Here is a 20,437-nt window from a genome sequence, read left to right on the forward strand (position 1 = left end):
CTCCCTCCCTCTCTTCCTGTCTCCCACAAGGATACTTTCATCCTGGTGCATGGCCTAATGCTTAAGCATCTAATTTATGACCAGATGTGCTCTCACAGAAAACATGTTCATATTGACGGACACCTTGTGGCTTATGTCTGACCTGTGCCTAGTTTAAGCCTCCTGTAGGCATATATTGTGTAGATCAGCTCTGGAAGGAAAGCAGTTGATTTCTGATATATTTACCAGCTGGTGTGTGGGCCGCAACTCAACAAAAACACTTATTTATTTATTTAGCGCTTAAGACAGGGTGTACAGGTTTTCACTGCATAGATCGGCCTCATAGTGATCCTCCTGTTTACAGTCTCCCAGTTGCTGGGATTACAGGTGCGCACCACCACACCCAGTCTCAACTGCAACCTCAGCAAGCCTCAGAGGCGGGGCCGGCACGCCAGGCCCAGGTAGCAAACTCCCGGTCCCTGTGTCTGTCTAAGCAGATTCTTTGATTCACTGACCTATTTGGCTGGCCCTAACAAAAACACTTTTATAAAAATTTATTTACTTATTTATTTATTTATTTGGTGGTACTAGGGACCGAACTCAGGACCTAATACCAGAGCAGGGCATTACTTACAGACCAGAGAGAAGAGAGCAGCCTGCCCCACAGGGCAGGTGGGAAGTAGGGAGCAAGCCCGGTAATACATGTTCTACCAGAGCGCAGAAAGCAAGCCAGACTGGGGCCTGTTGCTTGAAAATTATTGTCTCTTTATGAAATTATTGGACATCTGTGTATCTCATTTGGATAAATGTCAGTTCAAATGTCCTGCTTGTATTATTTAACATTAAATTCTAAGAATTATCTATCTATTCTAGACACATATGCTTTGTCAGATATGTGATCTTGAAATATTTTCTCTCATTCCATCAGAGTTTTTTTTTTTTTTTAACTTTTTTTATCATACATTTATAAAGGCCCTCAATTTTTTTTCCAAGATTACTTTGGCTATTCTGGGTCACTTTTCTTCTCATATATATTTTAGGATCACCTTGTCAATTTTTGCAAAAACAACAACAACAACAACAAAAAAAAACCAACTGGGTTTTTTTTTGTGGTGTGAACTATATTGTATCTGAAGATTAACTAGAGAAGTTTGTCATTTCAACAATATTAAGTCTGATCATAAGCATGGATTTATTTATAATTACTTAGAATTTTCCCTTCAATGATATTGTGCAATTTAATTGCTTAGATGGTATGATAAATGGAATTTTTAATTTCATTTTAACTGGTAATTGCTAGTGCAGAGAACTGAAATTGTCTTTTGCATTTTAATCTTATACTGCCTTAGATACTTTTAAATATTGTTTCCTTTTTAACAAGTACTTCCTTAAGTGCTCTGAATCCCAAGCTTTCTTTAGTACTAAAATAATGTCAAGATATTTCTTAAGTAATTAAGAAATAAGCAAACATTCATTTGTTTGAATATGAAAGTTATAACATTTTGCTTAAACATTATCATAAATTTTAGAGCATATAAATTTATAAATGTTATATTATTTTTAGGAAACAAAAACAACTTAAATTTCTGTGATTTCTAGAGTAACTTTTAAAAGTCACAATTCTCTCCTCTTAGCAAATAGCCTCACACATTTTACTCATACTGTATATGATCTCATTTGGTTGTAGGCCTTTTTGTGGGCACTCAAAGGTGTGAATGAATTAACAAGTAATTTAGCTTCACTTGTTCCTGGCCACATGGGAGGCCTGGGCCTTACTGATTTCTTACTCAATGTACTTATGATCTTGGCAGTGGGACTTCGAAAGGCAGGTATTAAAATAAAAGTGAAATGATGTAGAAATGCTCCTCATAAAAAAGGAGGAAAATCACAGACATATGTTGAACTTTAAAAATTAAGGGAAAAGTAGAGGCCACATTAAATAAATGTGTCTTTATTCAATTGGCATTTTCATTTTTTTTCAGTTTATGTCCTGGCAGCATTTAATTTTTCAGTACACAATCATTGTAGCATAAAATCAGCCCTGTTGAACTATGAAAGTAAATTTTCTGGTCAGAGGAAAATTTAATTTATAACAGTTACTGACTGAGTTTTCTGTAATTATACAATGATCACACATAGGATTAGGGAATAAGTAATGTTGATTTTGATAGTTATCCACAAATCAGGGAAATAAATAGTATTTGCTAAAGTTAGTGGCATTGAATAATGTTATTTCACTTTTAATTATGCCCATTATTTCCTGATACATATTATTTGAGAAAATTTACATAAACTATGAATTATGTTATTCTGCTAGCTCTTAATTAAGCCAAGGACAATTTGGATACAGCATTACTTGTGTTTCTATTTACCTTTGAATGTTTTGATGGAAAGGGATAGAGGAGAGAGATTTGGCAGTATTAAGTGTACTTTCTGTGAAAAATTAAATGTCCCATAAACTATTCCTAAAGGATCACAGTAGTAAAGTGCTACCTGAAAGAACCACAAGGTTGCCCAGAAGAATCTGCAAGACATTGCATCAGTTCCAAATAATTTGTATTGTGAGATCTCTGCAGTCAAGTTTATTTACTCTATTTGGGAAAACAAAACCAATCTCAGCAAATGAACACATGCCATTGTGATACAAATATGTTTTATACCTTCTCAGAAATCCCCTAGTCTTTCATAAATTTCTCCATGCATCTAATTAAACTAGTATCATAAAAAAGAGGAGCCACAGCTAAATCGATATACTCTGAGTTCACAGGACAAGAGAGTGTAGATATTTTGAGCTTCTAGGAATCAAAAATAATTCACGATAAAATTCTTATAAAACTTATTTACATGATAAATGTACATCTCTTCCTTCTACATTAATTTTTAAAAAATAATCCCTGGGTATTTTATGAGAGAAGTGGCATTTTTGCATTAAAAAATTAAGACTTGAGTAAATATTTTTTGTAAAATTATTCAAATTATTGGTATTTATATTATTTATATTTTTCTTCTTTAGCTATCATTTTGTCACTGCCATGTGACAAATTTCTACTCATACTTCCAGGCCCGACTGGAATATGTTTGGCATTGTGCTTCTTATGCAGAGCTTTGCTTAAGGCAGTGCAGAATGACAGGCTAGAATGAACCTGAAGTATGAATCACAGAACAGTGAGTTTGTAAACCCACCAAGGAAAACCTCAAAGCTTGTGTTCATGCTCTCTAAGACTGTGACATAAAGCATACTTGTAAGGCTTAAGTCTGGATTGTTCCCACAAATTCTTAGGTATACCCACTGGGGCTTTTGGAAGGTGCCTGGACAATGGGGTGTTGTGCTCCCATCTACAGATGAAGTCCCAGCTGAGTATGCACTGAAGGAGTGGCACCTCGTCAGAAGGGACAGGTGGCTGGGAACATGCTAAATTCTTCTCTCCTCACCTTCTCCCTTCTCTCTGCTTCCTAGCCATGGTGACACGAGCAGCTGTCCTCCCCATCAGACTCTTGTATCAAGCTACTGCTGCTTTGGAGCCATCTGACCTGACTTAAGCCTCTAGAAACTGTGAACCCAAATAAACTTATGCTCCTTTAAATTGTGTGTGTTGGGTATTTTCTCCCAACAATGAAAACATGTCTAAGACAAATACTAACATGTATTACAATATCACTACATCCAGACAGTTTTAAGAATTTAAGCTATACCAAGCCAGGAGTGGTGGTGCATGTCTGTAATCCCAGCACTCAGGAGACTGAGGCAGGAGGATCACTGCAAGGGCGAGGCCAGCCTGGGTTATATAGTGAGTTCAAGGCCAGTGTGAATTATATGGTGAGATTCTGTCTCAAAAAAACAACCAGCCAAATAAACAAGTAAACAATAAGCCCAGAAGTTAGTATAAAGAAGCTCCATAATTACTCTTTATACAATGGGAAAAGTGAATACAGAGTAATTCCTAGTAAGGGACAGAAGTAGGATTTGATCTCAAGAATCTTTAGTCCAGCAACTGTGACATGAGCCACTGTCATATTTTTTTTACATCACACAGTGTTAGCTATTCTCTTTTTAGAAAATGTAACTAATTAAAATAAAATAAATGATGCCAAGATTATTTTAATAATATAAAGGCTATCCAAGATTAATTACTATTATGAGCTATTACCACAGTATTGATAAAATTTTAAATAGGATCTTTTAAAATGCAGTTTGCCAGTAATTTAAGTTTAAAAATATGCAAAGTCTAATTATACAATTCATTTTTATCAAGGTGGAAATGTCAAAAATATCCACAGCTTATAAAGGACCATCTCTTCCCATGAAGTATTACTTGATTTTACTTTACAAAGCTCGTTTAATTGTTTTGCCATCAAAAACTTGAAAAGAACTATAACTGGAAGTATTAAAGAAATTTCTGAATTGCTCATTCAGGGAATCTGTCATTTTTCTAATCTCCTCCATTTTTTTTATCAATATCTTCTTTAGAAGCAGTTAGAAACACTTCTACTGCAGTGTTTCTTTCAGATTGGGTTTCCTGCCTATATTTCTGTAGTTGCTTCTTTACTTCATCTGCTATGAGTTCTGAGAGTTCTTTTTTTATTTCAGAAAAGAATTGCACTCTGATTTCCTCTATATCCTTCTGCTGTTGCTTATTTACTATCGACGCTCTTATTTCATGCATTTGAGCCGAGCTAGTGCCCTCCGCATTTGTTCTGGGTGGGCGCTGGGTTTCTTTCATATGTTTCTGCATTTGATTCTTTAGTTCAGATGTTATTAATTCAAGGACTTCTTTTCTCATTTCCAATCTGACGTCTTCTATATATTTCTGCCACTGTTTCTTCATTTCAGAAGCTGCTGATTCATTGTTTTCAGCTGTGTGATTTCCAATTTTTTCTGTGTTAGTGTCCTCTGTACTTGTTACCGGTGGGCTTGGGTTCTGAGGTTGCGTTTTGTTCCTTCTCGTCATTTTGTGTAGCACTGTCTTCTGACCTTTGTTGTAGATCTTTGCTGTAGTTATATCCTTCGCATGTACTGAAGTTCAGGTGCAGCTCTACAAAGTTAGGACTTATCCAGCTGCATCTGGCTTGGGTCTGGCTGCTGTGCTCAATCCTTTCCACTGTTGCCCTTAAGGGTGAACCTGTTGTGCCCCTGTGGCGAGATGTTCTGCTCCTAGGAATTTCTTTAAAGAAATTACCTTCAAAGCTCTTTTTAATTTTTTTATTTTTTGTTTTTGGTGCCGAGGACCAAACCCAGGACTTCCAGCTTGCTAGGTAAGCATTCTACTGCTGAGCCAAAGTACTTTAAAAAGAAAAAATGAAAGGCTCAGTGGCACAAGTGCTTACCTGAGAAGCTGAAGGTCCTAAGTTTGATTTCTGGTACCAAAAAAAAAGATGAAAGGGCATTGTTAACAGGAATACAGAGTAGACATTGAGAGATGAGTATTTATTTATTTGGTACAGGGTCTCACTTCACAGCTTAGAATCATAATGATCCTCCTGTTTTCAGCCTCACCCATGCTGGAATTACAGGGAAGTCCACCACATCTTGACTCCATAGCTCAGTGCACCTGGGGGTGGGGCTGGCCTGGCAGGTGGTGCCAGGGGATGGAACCCTGGTCCCCGTGTTTGCCTAAGCAGGGGCTTAGTTCACTGAGCTATCTCTCTGGCACTGGAATAAGAATTTTAAACATCCTGTTAAGTGTGTGGTTTGAGGTGTATCAGTCTTCTTTAAAAATGAAGAACTCCTTAGTTTGAGAATGTCTGGAAGTGGTTAAATAGAATGCTTTTGGTTCCACAGATGGTTTAACTAACATAGGGGCACTAACCACTATCTTCACTCTATCAAGAACAGTTCTTGGAAAGTTTTCTTCAAGGTGAGTGTATCTTCCTATGGAAGTGAATAGCAAAAAGATACAATGACTATCAATTAGTGTAATCATAGTGACTTAGAGATAATAAACTCAGGAGAATGAAGGAATTATAATATTCTTGTGAAATAAACATTAATTTAATTTTTACTTATACTCCATGCAGCAGATTTTGATTAGGGAAAGGCCTTAGCAAAAAAATGCTTTGGAGAGGACATTATAGGATAGGAATAATCTTGATAGGAAAAAGAAACTAGATATTCTTCTAATTAGAGCAAATGGTGAAGGTGTCAAGCGAGGCAGGGATCCTCCCTGGAGCCAATGATCCTAATCTTCTGATGTGGTCTCAGGACTAAGGGCCCAAGGGCAACAGTTAAATGCCTATAGGATAGAATGAACACTAAAATGGGACTCTTAAATGTAGTCAAAGCCAGATATATTTTATGGGGGAAACAAACAAGAAGAAGTCTCTTCAATTAGAGAGTATTAATGGACCAATTGTAATGAAAAAAGCCAGATCAAAAATGGAAGAATCCAGAAATGGAAAGCAATACGCTTTCTCACATGTGACATTGTTCAGAGTTAATCCAGTGCTCTGATAGCCTTACTCCATTTATTTTCACATCTTCAGAGATACACAGAAAACATTCAAAAGATTAAATTAGACAACAGTGTCAAACTTCCTTCTCAGCTTCTTCAGTCAGATATTCATTGAGCTAACACAAGCAGGCCATTACCCAACCAATCTCAGGGGCCTTTCTTAAACTTTGCTAAGAGCTTTAAGAGAATCCAGCAATTGTGAAGCACAGATAAAGCATGGACAAATCATGGAAACAAACAAGGCTGTCAGAATGTTTTCCAGGTCCTTTCTTGCAGTTCAAATGCCGAGTGACCTAGATTAATCAATAGAGTATCTAACTCATAGGTGATGCTACATTAATGACACAAAGGGAGCTTCGCTATCTAGGTCACAACTCTTAGATACTATTGCCTACAGCCAGGCACTGTGAAGCACATTATCAGTGGTTCCTTTCCTGGACTGTTGAGAGAGCCTCTGACGCTATTCTTTGGAGCTCAAAATTGTCACTTCCTGTACCCAATCTTGAAACTTCCTTCATAATTTATAGCTTTTACCTTCTCTGTGTAATAGTAGACTCATTATATCACTGCCTTCTTTCAGTCAATTTAGTAGTTTCAAAAAGTCAAAATGCAGGTGAAACTCCACCCACAAGGAGCAGACCCCAAGGCCCCCTGAAGAATTGTAACATTTTAAAAGATGTGTTAATCATTGGATGCTCTTTAAGGTTCTAATAAATGGCATGGCATTCCATCATCCCCTTAAATATAGAAAGATTGTTTTAGAATTGGAAACTCACAGAAAGTTTTCCAGAACAAAACAAAAAATAAAAAAAACAAATCTCACCCTTGTGAAAATAAAAAAAAGTCAAAATGCTAAATTTAAGTCTCTGTAATTCTCTGACTGCTTGTAGCAGAACCCTGTATTGAGCGTTCTACCCTGGCAATAGCCAATTAGGACTTAAAGAATTTTCAAGTTGCCATATATCTTTATTTACTTTATCTTCCTGTTTTTATAAGAATATCACTCTTTCACAACACCAGCACCCCATTTGTATTTTTATTGCAAAATGCTTACTCCTCTATATTTTGTATGCTTCTAAAGTGGCACATTTATTTGAAAATAAAATTTAAGAAATATATTTTTGGTCTATTCTGCTTGATCCTGAGTTGAGTTCTGAAGGAATAATTTCTTCAGAGTCATCTCTGACATTTATTATTCTTGTTATTTATATTAAAAATACATTGCAAAGCCAGACATAGTGCGTGATTGTAATCCTGTAAGTTCTATAAATGTTGGAAAATTGACTCACACATTATCTCATATAGTACAAGGACAGAGCGAGATCCTTAATGATAAAAAAATAACCATTTGAATAATGGTAATGTTTCATGGCTGAAATTATGTAAACTGGCCATAAAATACATTTAAAAACACTCAAAATCAAGCAAGGATGGGATAGCTGGTAATGAATACAGCCCATTCTTCAATTTAAATGACACAGAGACATGTAAGATACAGCTCCAAATAATAGAATATACTACATAACTCAAAATATTGTAAAATAATTCTTATTACCTTTCTTATTATTAACAGAAATCTAATGATGTCTTGTTATAGATTTGTAAGAAATCTATTTGCCTAATTCACAACACTGAGAAATCTACTTGCTTAATTCATAACATAGAAAAAGCACTGTTTTAATTAGTTGCTATAATCAACATAACAGGGACATTATATTTAGAGTGTTATCGTTTCCTATTTCCTTGTTTGAAAATGTTTATGGAGAAATAAAAGTTGTATCTAACATGGTGGATAAGAGGTAAAGAGACTTGAGATGTGCTTTTGGATAAGGAAATGTTTAGTTTGTTTGATAAACCGTAGAATGATAGGCTGCCATGCATAATGCATAAGGAGGAACTGATTTATGTTGCTCAGTCTGACAAACAAAACCACATCTGGAGCAAACAGTACGGCCTAGAACAATAATTATTACCAAGGAATAAATTGTATTTAGATAATTTAGCTGCTCTTTTCTATATTTCACAAAGATACAGATTATAAACATCTAGCATAAACAATTTCATGTTTCCTTTAAGAAAAGTTGGAACATGAAATGCCTTATTTTTTTGATAAAACAATAATTCAAAGGAATCTGTATTCCAGTCCATATTCTATTTATAAAAAACATTTTTAATTCTACTTTTAATTTAATGAAACATAGCTTGGAAAAATGAATAGCTCAATGTTTTCTGTTATGAGAAATCATGACAGGATTTGGTTGTATTTTTAATGATTAATAAAGTTTATGGCGTGGAATTTCATTTTGACTTAGTAAATGTGTTTTAATCTCTGATGTTATTTGATACAGTAAAATAATCTTTTTATTTTTGTGTTGTGAGGTGAATTGTACGGGGGTCTTGCTATATTTTAAACAAGTGCTTTACCTCTTAGCTACACCATCAGCCCCACAGTAAATATTTAAGAATGAAAACTAGGGCTAGGGAGATAGTCCAGCCTTCTAGGCACCTGCCTGGCAAGGCAAGGACCAAGGTTCAATCTCTGGTACCACATGCTCTGACAGCCCTGGGTGCTGAACCAGCCACCGAAGCTGGGCATGATGGTGCAGGCCTGTAATCCTAGTGCTGAGGGAGCTGAGACAGGATAATCACTAGAAATCTGACCTGCACAGCAAGACCCTGTATCAAATAAATAAACAAAAGATTAAAAAATTAAAATAAAATGAAAACTAATTCATGAAAAATATCCTAATTTTATAAAATATTGAAATTATTTTATTTTGCTGTTATAGTAACTTTTTTTTTATTTTCAGAACCAGGGATTGAGCTCAGGCCCTTGCACTTGCCAGGCAAGCTCTTATTCTACTGAGTCCTTATCTCCCCACCCCTATAGTAACTATTCTGAGACAGGAACTATTACTATATTTACTTCTCAATCAGAGCAAAGAGAACTGCTGACGCCAATGGTTGGAGGTGAGTCCCTGATTTATGAGTGAGCTCTTTTCTGGGAGAACAGTCTTACAGTTTTAAAGTCTGGCAAAATTAATCTTATAAACCTTTGTTGCAAATATATAATGTAAAGCATAAAAACAAATACAAAAATGTACAGTAAACCCTGGCTGTACTATACTACTGTACTATATCACACTGCAAAGTAAGTGTACAGCAGTATAACTGTGACAATGTCCAGCAGACATATAAGCTGTTTTCAAAATTTGTTTGCATCTACAATTGAATGTTTGTAATGTGAAATAGGGGTCGGGGAGATGGCTCAGCGGAATAAACGCTTCCCTGTAATATGAAATACGTTTCTGGGAAAGGTTGCAACTTGACTGTTTCATATGTTGAGAGCTGGATGTGATTTTTTTCAATTAATTTAACCAATATTTACTATCTGACACTTAATACCCCAAAAGAGAATTGAAAGTTCTAAAACAGAGAATATTAGCATTAGTAGCCTTATCTTTAGCAACACATTATTTAAAGTTGGTGCTTACCATGTGATAGTCAAGTTCATATTGAAGTATCATAAATCCTTCCTGAGCTTTTTTATTTCATCAGTAAGATGAAATCAACATCTGTTTGTTTTATGGCCAGATTAAAAAAAGCCAATTCAAAAAAAAAATTACCTTGTCTCCACATGGCTGGTAGATTGGCATGACTGATTCATTATCTGTTCTTTAATCTTGAGAGCAGTCTGTGTAAATGCAAATATTATTAAAAAGACCTCATTTCAAATAAATATGTTTTTCACACTCTAAAAAGTTACATAACTACCATTATCTTCAAGAAAATTGTAAGCAATTTAAAGCTGTCTTGAATAATTTTTATGAAGCAGTTTAGTGCAGGAAAAGCAACATGTGCTATGTCCAAACTGCAGCTCACAGTTACCACATTTATTATTGCGCAACTCACAGTTACCACATTTATAAAGCAGTACCAGTGTGCTAGAATTCATAAAACAAAAGTATATGTTATTTTCTTATATTTACCTGGCAGGTCAAATAGAATCAGGGAAAGAGCTAAAATGAAATAGCAGATGGAAAAATAGTATGTTTCAGTATTATGACTAGTATTTTTTAAATTGTGATTTTGTATCTTGAGTTTTCCTACAAGCTCGTTGTTTTGTAGCAAAAAAGCTTCTTTGTAAATTTCATGGAAATAAGCTCAAATTGTCTTGTTTAGCTTCCAAAATGACAAGATGTGTATAGAATTTGTACATAGTACATTTCTGGGGCTAGGATTATAGCCCAAAGTGACATTAACACTTGTAAAGTGAGGTGGGGGGCTTCTATATATATTCCACATGAGTGTAGTCTGTATCTGCTTCTACACACAATTTGTGTTTAAAGTGCTACAAATATCATCTGTTATTTAACATTCTCATAAGGTTAGTGGTAGTGGAGAATAAAAAGCACAGAGACATATGTGACTAGACATTAGTTACTGTCTGCAATATTCTAAAAATTATTTATAGTCCTTCCTTGCCCACTTTCCAAGACTGTGCAGAACCCAAAAAGGATAGCTCTCTAAGGGACTGTGCTCAGGCTAAGTTGAAAATAGAAATTTTACACACATCTTTAGAATCTCACATAATTCTTTTTTAAAAGGTGGTGCATGTATATTTTATTTCAATAAATATATAAGACAAAAAGCATAAAGATAATCAAAGTCCCTAAAGATAAGCACATTTCAAAGATTCTCATTAAAATGAATCTATATAGTATTTTTCCTGCAAGCAAAATACTTTCTTTCAAAATTTTAATTATAATTTTATTTTATTTTGAAGAGTGAAAAAAATGAACAAAAATTAGAAACATACACAGAAACAGGGTAACATACAACAATATATGTGTTACAGATTTCCAAAAAGTGAATAGTTGATTAATAATAGTTGATATTTTATCTATTTTTATTGTTAAATCTGGTGCTCAGGTTAACAGATATAGTTACAAAAGATTGGACATATGATTGAATATTACCACTTGCTTTCAAGAAACCTTAAATTTTGTTCTCTCTCTTTTTCTTCTTTTATTACCTTTTAAAAATTTGTTTTAAAGAAAGTATAGTAATAATTGATATGACATTAGAAATGATACACATATAGAAGACCAAGATTATAGGTATTAAAGAATAGTTTTTGTATTACACATTGCTTTCCTCAATGTAGTTGCTTAGTTTGCAGACATCAGGATACATTTAGTCAAGATGAAAATTCTACACATTAACTGCTTTTTCAAAAAAATGATAGAAATTCTTAGTACGATCACCTCAGCCATCCTGCATATGTACTTTCATTTTACCCCCTACCTTTTTTCCTATTTTTTTCTCCTTTCTCTCCTCTTTGTTGCTTAATCCTTAAGTTCAATTTCTTTCAGTTTTATTATATCTGTTATATCTTTCAGGTCTTATTTCTTCTTTCAGGTTCTTATACTAGGGGGACAATATGATATTTACACATGTGGGTCTGGTTTATTTCACTTATGAGTACAGCCTCCATCTCACCCCAGAAAGAATGGCTATCATAAAGATATCAACTAGTAGCAAATTCTGGAGAGTCTGTGGGGGGAAAAGGAAACCTTCTCCACTGTTGGTAGGAATGTAGACTGATATAATGACTATGGAAATTAGTGTGGAGACTCCTCAAAAAACTAGAACTGGAAATCCGGTTCAATACATACATTCCTTTTCTGGGTATTTTCCCAAAAGTCCTGAAAACATCATACCAGAGTGATATATGTGCACACATGTTTATAGCAGCACAATTTGTCATAGCCAAATCTTGGAAGCAGCAATCAAATGCCCATCACCTGAGAAACAGATAAAAAAGATGTGGTATGTTTAAACATTTCTTTAAATAAGAAAAAAATCAGTTTCTGAATTTCAGTTAAGATTTAATTTTTCAGAAGTGTTTTAATTTTTATTAAATATTTAATTTATTTTAAAAATAGTTTTTAAGAATTTAATATATGTCAGACATTTGACACAAAGATAAAGGATATAACTACTGAACTCAGAGAAACTTCCCTGACACAGGTTCTTGTTTTTCTACCCCAAAAAACGTGTCCTAACATAACTCTTGGTGAATTTCCTATCTATGTAGTACTTCTTCCTCATACTCTTATCTAGAAAGTCCCTGAAGTGTCTCTCCATTTATCTATTCCATAACAATTACTTCAAGGATCTTATACAAATAGTAGTAGTGCAGATATTGTACATGAGGCAGCTCATTTGGATGGAAGTATGGACAATGGATTAGAGAAACATATGATTAGAGAGATGTAGATAGAATCTTATTCAGCAGTGGTATAGGTGACTTCACTAAAGCAATAGTTGTGAATATAAGTGGAAATGTTGGTATTTCTGCAATGCTCACGAGATGTTAGGCTTCATAGTACAAGATGCAGACATGATATCCCGTCCATAAACTATTAGTACAAATCTTTCTTATCATTGAATTAAGAGAAAGTAGCTGTATATCTATCTTAACTATTTTGTATATACAAAGACAAAATAGTCCTTCATTTTTAGCCCCTTTTTTGTTTACTTTTGTCAGAGATTGGTATACCATTGCCATTTAAATATTGTAGGTGTGTGAATTCAGCAAAATAATCCAATATAGTCCAGTAGTCCATAACAGTAGTGGGTAATCAGTAGATGGCTTTACTTTTTATACATCATTTTTATAATTTTCTGCTGGATAGTTAAGACTAAAATAAAGCAAGAACTGTATAATAAGAAATGTAACTTCTATATCTGACAAGGTCAGTTAAATCTCCTCAAGATTTACTCTACACCCTGTACCACAGTTTGTAGATCCTTTTTCAGTGTCAGCCATGTGGATGAGTCACGGCCATTACTTGACCAATTTGCCTTTTGTGAAAGTCTAAGAGAATGTTTTCTCTCCATGTCAAAACTGATTCAAAGAGAAAAATAAACTATCAGGTGATATGTGATTTCAAAACCAAAACATCACTTTACTTCTAGTTTCCACTTAAAAATGGGGCAGCACACAAAGATGAGATAATAGTATAGTCAAGGATGCAATTTGAATGCAAGCAAAGTACTTTTGTTTCTTACTAGTTACTCTTATTAGCATAAGGGAATGTATGTCAGTGTGAAGTTAACTGGACCCTTGAAGATACAAAGGATGTAATGCCAGCAAAAATCTCATGTTTATCATTAACATCTGTTTACTGCCTTAATAACACAAACTTGTCATATAACTTAAAGCCTAGCATTTTTATTTTACTGTTCAGAGTTTTAACTACATATTCTTTGATACAATAAAACAGCTAAGAACTATTAAATTTTCCTTTATTTAGAGCCAGAAAAATCAGGAAAACAGTAAAAATCACTTCGCTTAATTTTTTTTCAGTTGAATATACAAGTTTTTTTTTTTTTTTACTTTTAGCTTGAAAGCCTTAGTGAAATGCAAATGAGAAAGTTTTAGAACATGATTTGAACTCAAGTAAAATGAAATATTTATAGCAACTTTGAGATTTGCTGTAAAATTTTCTTAATCTGTGAAAAAAGGTAAAAGATTTAATTAAGAATAGCCATCAAAAAATAAAGATCCGTTAAACCTCTGGAAAAAAAATCCTAAAATATATATTTCCTCAGAATCAAGGCTGAGCTTAAAATTATCTTTTCTCTTTAAAATTTTATAAAAGTAATTTGCAAATTTCATCTATCTCTTTATCTGTACTTCAAAGCTGCATATTCCCTGTCATTTAAAAACAATTCAAAGTTCAATCCAAGTGAATTAATTTAAATCCCATTAGAGAAGTTCCTGAACTTCTTTGTTTTAATATGCTCATTTAAATAAATATGTAGTTAATTATAATATTATTAAAAGTAAATACTATCACAAATTTGTATCTCTTGTCAACTTTAATTTCATCTATGTTCTTGATTTGGTAAGTCAAGTTACTACAGTTTTCTAAACTTCAGTTATCTGGCTCTACAACTGTTTGTTAAATATTTTTAAATAAATTTTCAATGTTTTTAGTTATGTGGGGAAATGTTCAATATATATATATATATATATATATATATATATATATATAAAGAAATGAGGAGCAGAACTATGACAAAGCCCTTGGCACGCTTACCAACATAGCACATTTAAAATGTAGCAATTGTCAAGCTTCTGTATGCACCAGTCATGTAGTTTAGTGTTTTACATAGTTGATCTCACTTAATAGAATTCTATGCATTGAAACACCAAGGTATAAAAGTTGACTGGTCAAATCCCCTCAGGATTTACCCTGAAACCCTGTGCCACAGTTTGTAGCTCCTCTGCCAGTGTTAGCCATGTGGATGAGTCACGGCCATTGCTTGACCAATTTGCTCTCTGGAAAACCTGAGAAAATGTTTTCTCTTTAGATGACTCTTTTTAGGCACACTCTGCATCTTTAATTACTTTCCTCTGTGTCCCCATAATCTCCTTGGTCAGTAAATTTGGGACACAACTGAGTTACATGATGTTACAGTACAGGTTCTTCTATGTCCTGAGTCTTCACTGACCTTGAAAGGCTAGGGCCAAAATGTTGGCTGTCCTTGCAGCCTTCTGTTTCTCTAATTTTTGGTCTGCAAACTTAAGTTGTTAACTCTCCCAAAGAGAAGCTTAAAGATATTGCCCTATAGCATAAGAAGTTGAGTTTAACTTCACTATCTGTCTGAATATCAAACATCTTAGACATAGCATGGAACAGTTATTTTCCATCAAGTATTGATATGTTAAGCTTTAAATCATTACAGAATGTGCAAAAAAAGAAACATAAATAAACATATTTTAAAAAACAGGAATAAGCAATTGCATATTTTTACAAAGAAATTTAGAAATCTAACCATATACATACATTCTTGTAGCAAGACAGTCCTATTTTTTTCTTGTCTCTGGTTTTCACTTATTACCCCCTTTTTAAAAACATTTACTTGAGAGAGAGTATGGCAATAATTGGTATGACATGACAAGCAGTACAAAAGTTATATTTCTTGTTATATAGGTCTTGCTTTATCTTGGTCTTAACCATCCAGCTGAAAACTACAAAAATGAGGTATAAAAAGTAAAGCCATATTAATATGCTGAGCTGTAAAAGACTCAAGTAAACAACTTCTGACATTGCCAGTCCTATGGATAACCCACTACTGTTATGGACTACTTGACTATTATGGGTTATTTTGCTGAATTCACCCACCTACAATATTTAAATGGCAATGATATACCAATCTCTGACAAAAGTAAACAAAAAAGGGGCTAAAGATGAAGTACTATTTTGTCTTTGTATATACAAAATAGTTAAGATAGATACACAACTACCTTCTCTTCAATGAAAGAAAGATTTGTACTAATTGTGCTCAGACAGGATATCATGTCTGCATCTTGTACTATGAATAGCCACTATGAAGACAACAATATGCAATGTATTAATTATCCATTGAAACGGGTTCTACTAATTGAGTTTGAAACTGTCTCATTGTTATTTGTTTCTCAATAAAATAAATTTTTATAAAAGAATAAACACATGCATTCTCTCACTCAAAAAAATAGTAAAATAAAAGTTGACTGGTCCGTCTCAATTCACTTTAACTCCCTTGGTGACATCCACTTTTCCCATGGCTCTAAGAGGTATGCGTTGGCTGATCACCTTCTCGTTGGTGTTTTCAGCTTAGACTCATTTGTGCACCTAAGACTCATATCTACATTCAATAACCTACTCAGATCTCCTCTTTGACTAATAAACACCTCAATACGGCTCCACATCTGAACAGTACAAGTTTATTCATATACCTTCTCCTTCCTGGTATCTCACCAATTTCAGAATATGTCAATTCTCTTCTTACTTGGTTGTTAGTGATCAGTATTGTAGTGTTCTTTATCCTTGGCCCTTCTCTGGGGATTTTTCATAATAACCAGAACATCCAAAATGTTTGCCATTCCTTGATTCACAATGTCTCAATCTATACTTTTGGGCTGCCTCTAATTTCTTCTCTAACGTTGCTTCATAATGCTCTTTTCAACAGCTGTAGTAATGTGTTTTCTATTCCATCAATTCCCTGAGTCCTGTGCTACTTCCAGGCTTTTGTAATCACTACTCCATCTCCCAGGAAAAGCACTTCCTACAGGTATTGTTATGGTTGTTCTTTTGTTACTTTATTTCCTTATATAAATACAATCTCAGCACACCAAAGGACACCCCAGATGCCAGCTTCCACAGATGCCCAGTCTGATTCTCCCTACACACGTTCTGCTCTTCTCCTGTTGCTCTGCTGATAGCTGTCAGCATGAGTGACTGCTATGTGTGGACCATCTTTTCCAGTGACTGTCCACTAAACTCTGAGTTGCTGCCTCAATGCTTATTCACCTTCTAGAAGGTCTGCCCATTTTCTGCATCCAGGCGGTCTGGTCATATATTTTATTATTTACTATGTCATGGAGGACCTGTTATATGACTGAGAAGACTTTTTTGAGCCTGTAATTGACTATTTTGTTTCTTTCTGACCATATGAGATCAGTTCTAGCAGTATATGCTGGGATGGGGAATTCCAAAATCTTCTGAAGGGAAGCAATGGTCACCAATAGTCTGTCACTTGGATGTCAAGTCTCTTCTGGACACCAGGGGCCCAACATCAAGCTTGGGAGTGGCAACAGGGTCATACATGGGCCTCAGAAGGGCCATACTGGCCCCACCCATCTGCAGCCTCATCTCACTAAGGTCAGACTGCCCACATTGGAACCAGAGTCTGAAAATACAAGGACTCTAGAGCATTACTTTCATTCTTTTCTAGTAGGACGCTTACAACACAGTGGGCTCTACACATGCAACTGTAATGGCCATGTCTGTTTAAAAACTGGTGCCTATTTTGTAGCCTACAGGAAGTTGTTTTGCCTCTTGTCTTTAAGCACAAACTTTACTGCAAAAGGGCCAATTACCCTTCTATTTCTAATATAGGTTTTTTGAGGACTGACTGATGATATTTTATCATTTTTTTCCTAGTAAATATCCTTCAACGTACTAAAATTTTAAACACACACACACACACACACACAAACACACAAATGAAACATATAATTTCAGTAGAGGGTGCTTCTTCTAGTACTTTATATAATGTATGAGTTTTATCATGCAGTATCTGTCAAACTCCTTTAGTTTTCAGTATAGCATTGCCAACTATTTCAAATTTATCTTGATTATTGTCTATGGCACTGAACCCTCTAGACTCTCCCCAGTTTTAACTTCCTTAAGAAAAGGAATTTTATCCTTTTTGGTTAAGTGCATTTCTAGAACCCAGTCAGCTGCCTGGCTAAACAGTACTTAACAAACTTTTATAAATTGTTGTCATGCTTCATTAATATCACTGCAGTATTATTTCACTCTAACATAAATATGAATTAATCAGATTGGCTCTTTAGTCTAGTTTGATTACTTCCTCTTTTCTTACAACCTGGATATTTCATATACTTACCTGTGTGGCTCTTAACAACTTTTAGAGGTTCTAGTTTTAGGAGCACCTCTAATATGCACATGCTCTGTATAACCATATATCTCAAACTTCAAAATTTATAATGTATGCCAAAACCCCTCACATTCACTAAATGTATTATTTTTGAAATAATAATAATAATAATAATAATAATAATAATAATAACAGAGTGTTCTTCCTTTATTTGTCATAACAGGAAATATTTTCAAAATACCTTTGAGAACACTGTTTTGTTTCTCTTATTCGCAAACAATTCAAAGGATTTGGAAATAAATATAAAATGCCTGTCTCTATTATAAATTACCTTAATTAGAAGTCTCAGCTGACACTTTGAGTACTTGGTTCTCACCTCACATCTAGTTATGAGAGAATTCCTACTGTGTTCTGTCCCAGGTCCTGCTTGGCGGCTCAGATAGAGCATCAGCTCTGCTGTAGCTTCTGCTCAGTTACACATGTGGAAGTCAAGTCGCTTCTGTAAAGTGGAAGCTGCCACCCACTCAGGGCCTAGGAGTTAGGAGTTATCTCATTATAACCCTAAACCTTTAATATTTTCAGTACTTCTTTTCAAATATATAAATAACTTCACTTCATTACTTTTTGTTCCAAGAAAGATTGAGTAAAAGATGCCACATCTCAACTTTTGCTTTCCACACTAGCCGTAGAATGGAGATATTAAAATGTTGACCACACTGAATGGCTTTATCCCCAGTTTCAAAGTTGACATTTTATAGTTCATCAGGGTGGAAAAGATAGCCAGTTTCCATTTTTTTTTGAAGGTGTTAGAGAAAATAAAATGTATAGCTTTGATGCTCCAAACATGGTGTTGCCAACCATGGCACTGACACAGAATGGAGTCTAGTCCTGGAGATGTTAAAAATAATCCAGACATTGCCCTTTGAGAATCTCGTGAAGTTCTTGAGGATAATATCATTGTAATACCATTACATTTCTAGATGTCAGAAAACTGGGTAACTTTAACACTGGCATTAAACACTTGGTAATTTCAAAAATATCCTGAGGTATCTAAAACACTGGAGGATGTTGCTTAATCATAAGATGACACCAGGCAGATGAATGAGAGATGCCCACACAGAACTCAGGGGAAATAATTTAAATAAAATTTTCAATTTCTGTTCAGTTTTGTTATATACCTATGGCGTTTGTGCATATGGTGTAAAATATAAAACCATTAGTTAATAAGTTTGTTCATTTCTAAATTTCATTTGCAAATATTAGTAATGTTAATTGCACTACTGTAACTAGGATACTATATCTTCTTTAACCACATGTTCTCCTTTGTGTAATAATACAGGAATGCACGTAGGTAATGAACTCGTGAAAGCCTTAACTGAAGGATGGAGGATGCACCAAGTGGAAACCAATATCACACTCTCAATAAAGAAGGCAAAATCTTGGGACACAAAAGACAAGAATATCTGACATAGAAGGCATATTTAAAGAACAGCCTCTTTACAGAGAGATTTTGATTGCAGTGTTGCAGACTAAAATTCATAACCTTAAAGTCTAAGGATGAAAAACAATGCTACATTATCCAGGTGCTAGAAAAAACTAGGCTTAGATATCTTGTTCACAGACAATCTAGACTTCAGGAATGATCAAATGAGATAAAGAAGATCACTATATACTGCTTAGGGAAAATATTAAAGGGCAAGAGATAGCAGTCATTAATATGCATGTACCAAATATGTATGGGAGCACCCAACTACATCAGACACATTGTAATCAACATGAAGTATCCAATAATCATTAATACAATCTTATCAGGGGACATTAACACAGACTTACCTCAAAAAGATAGGTTAAGTAGGCGAAAAATTAGCGAAGAGGCAGCATAACTGTACCCAAACTTTGTACAAATGGACTTAGTGGACATATGCAGAGTGTTCCACCCAAAATAATCTAAATACACAATCTTTCAGCTGCACATCTAATGTTGTCTAACATAGACCACACACTAGTCCATAGATAATACTTAGGTAAATGCAAAAAGAGCAGAATTTATCCCATGCATATTATTTGACCACAGTGCAATAAAACTGGAAATTAAATGACAAAAGTAAGCACAAAACCCCATAAACATATGGACATTAAATAACACATCCTTGGGGATGGGGAGATGGCTCTGTGTAATAAGCGCTTCTCTGGCGAGAGCAAAGTCCTGAGTTCAATCCCCAGTTCCACCAAATAAATAAATAAATAAATAAATAAAATAAATAAATAACACATCCTCCTTAGCAACCAATGGATTACAGATGAAATCAAGGAAAAAATTAAACTATATCTATAATCCAACAAAAATTCAAATGTGAGACCCAGTCCTAGCCAAGGTGCTGTGAGTGTGTGGAGAGCTTCCTGCTACCCTGCACCAGTGGTACCAGTTCCAGCCCAGGAGGAGCGTGGGCTGGACCCTCTGCCACCCCCTTGGGCCACCACCCACCACTCCGCAGTACTTCCCTGACCCTGCCCGCCGAGTAGGAATTTCTGCCAAGTTCCGGGAACCC

The sequence above is a fragment of the Octodon degus genome, unplaced genomic scaffold (genome assembly GCF_000260255.1).
Source record: "Octodon degus isolate 3935 unplaced genomic scaffold, OctDeg1.0 scaffold00097, whole genome shotgun sequence".
NCBI classification, from domain to species: Eukaryota; Metazoa; Chordata; class Mammalia; order Rodentia; family Octodontidae; genus Octodon; species Octodon degus.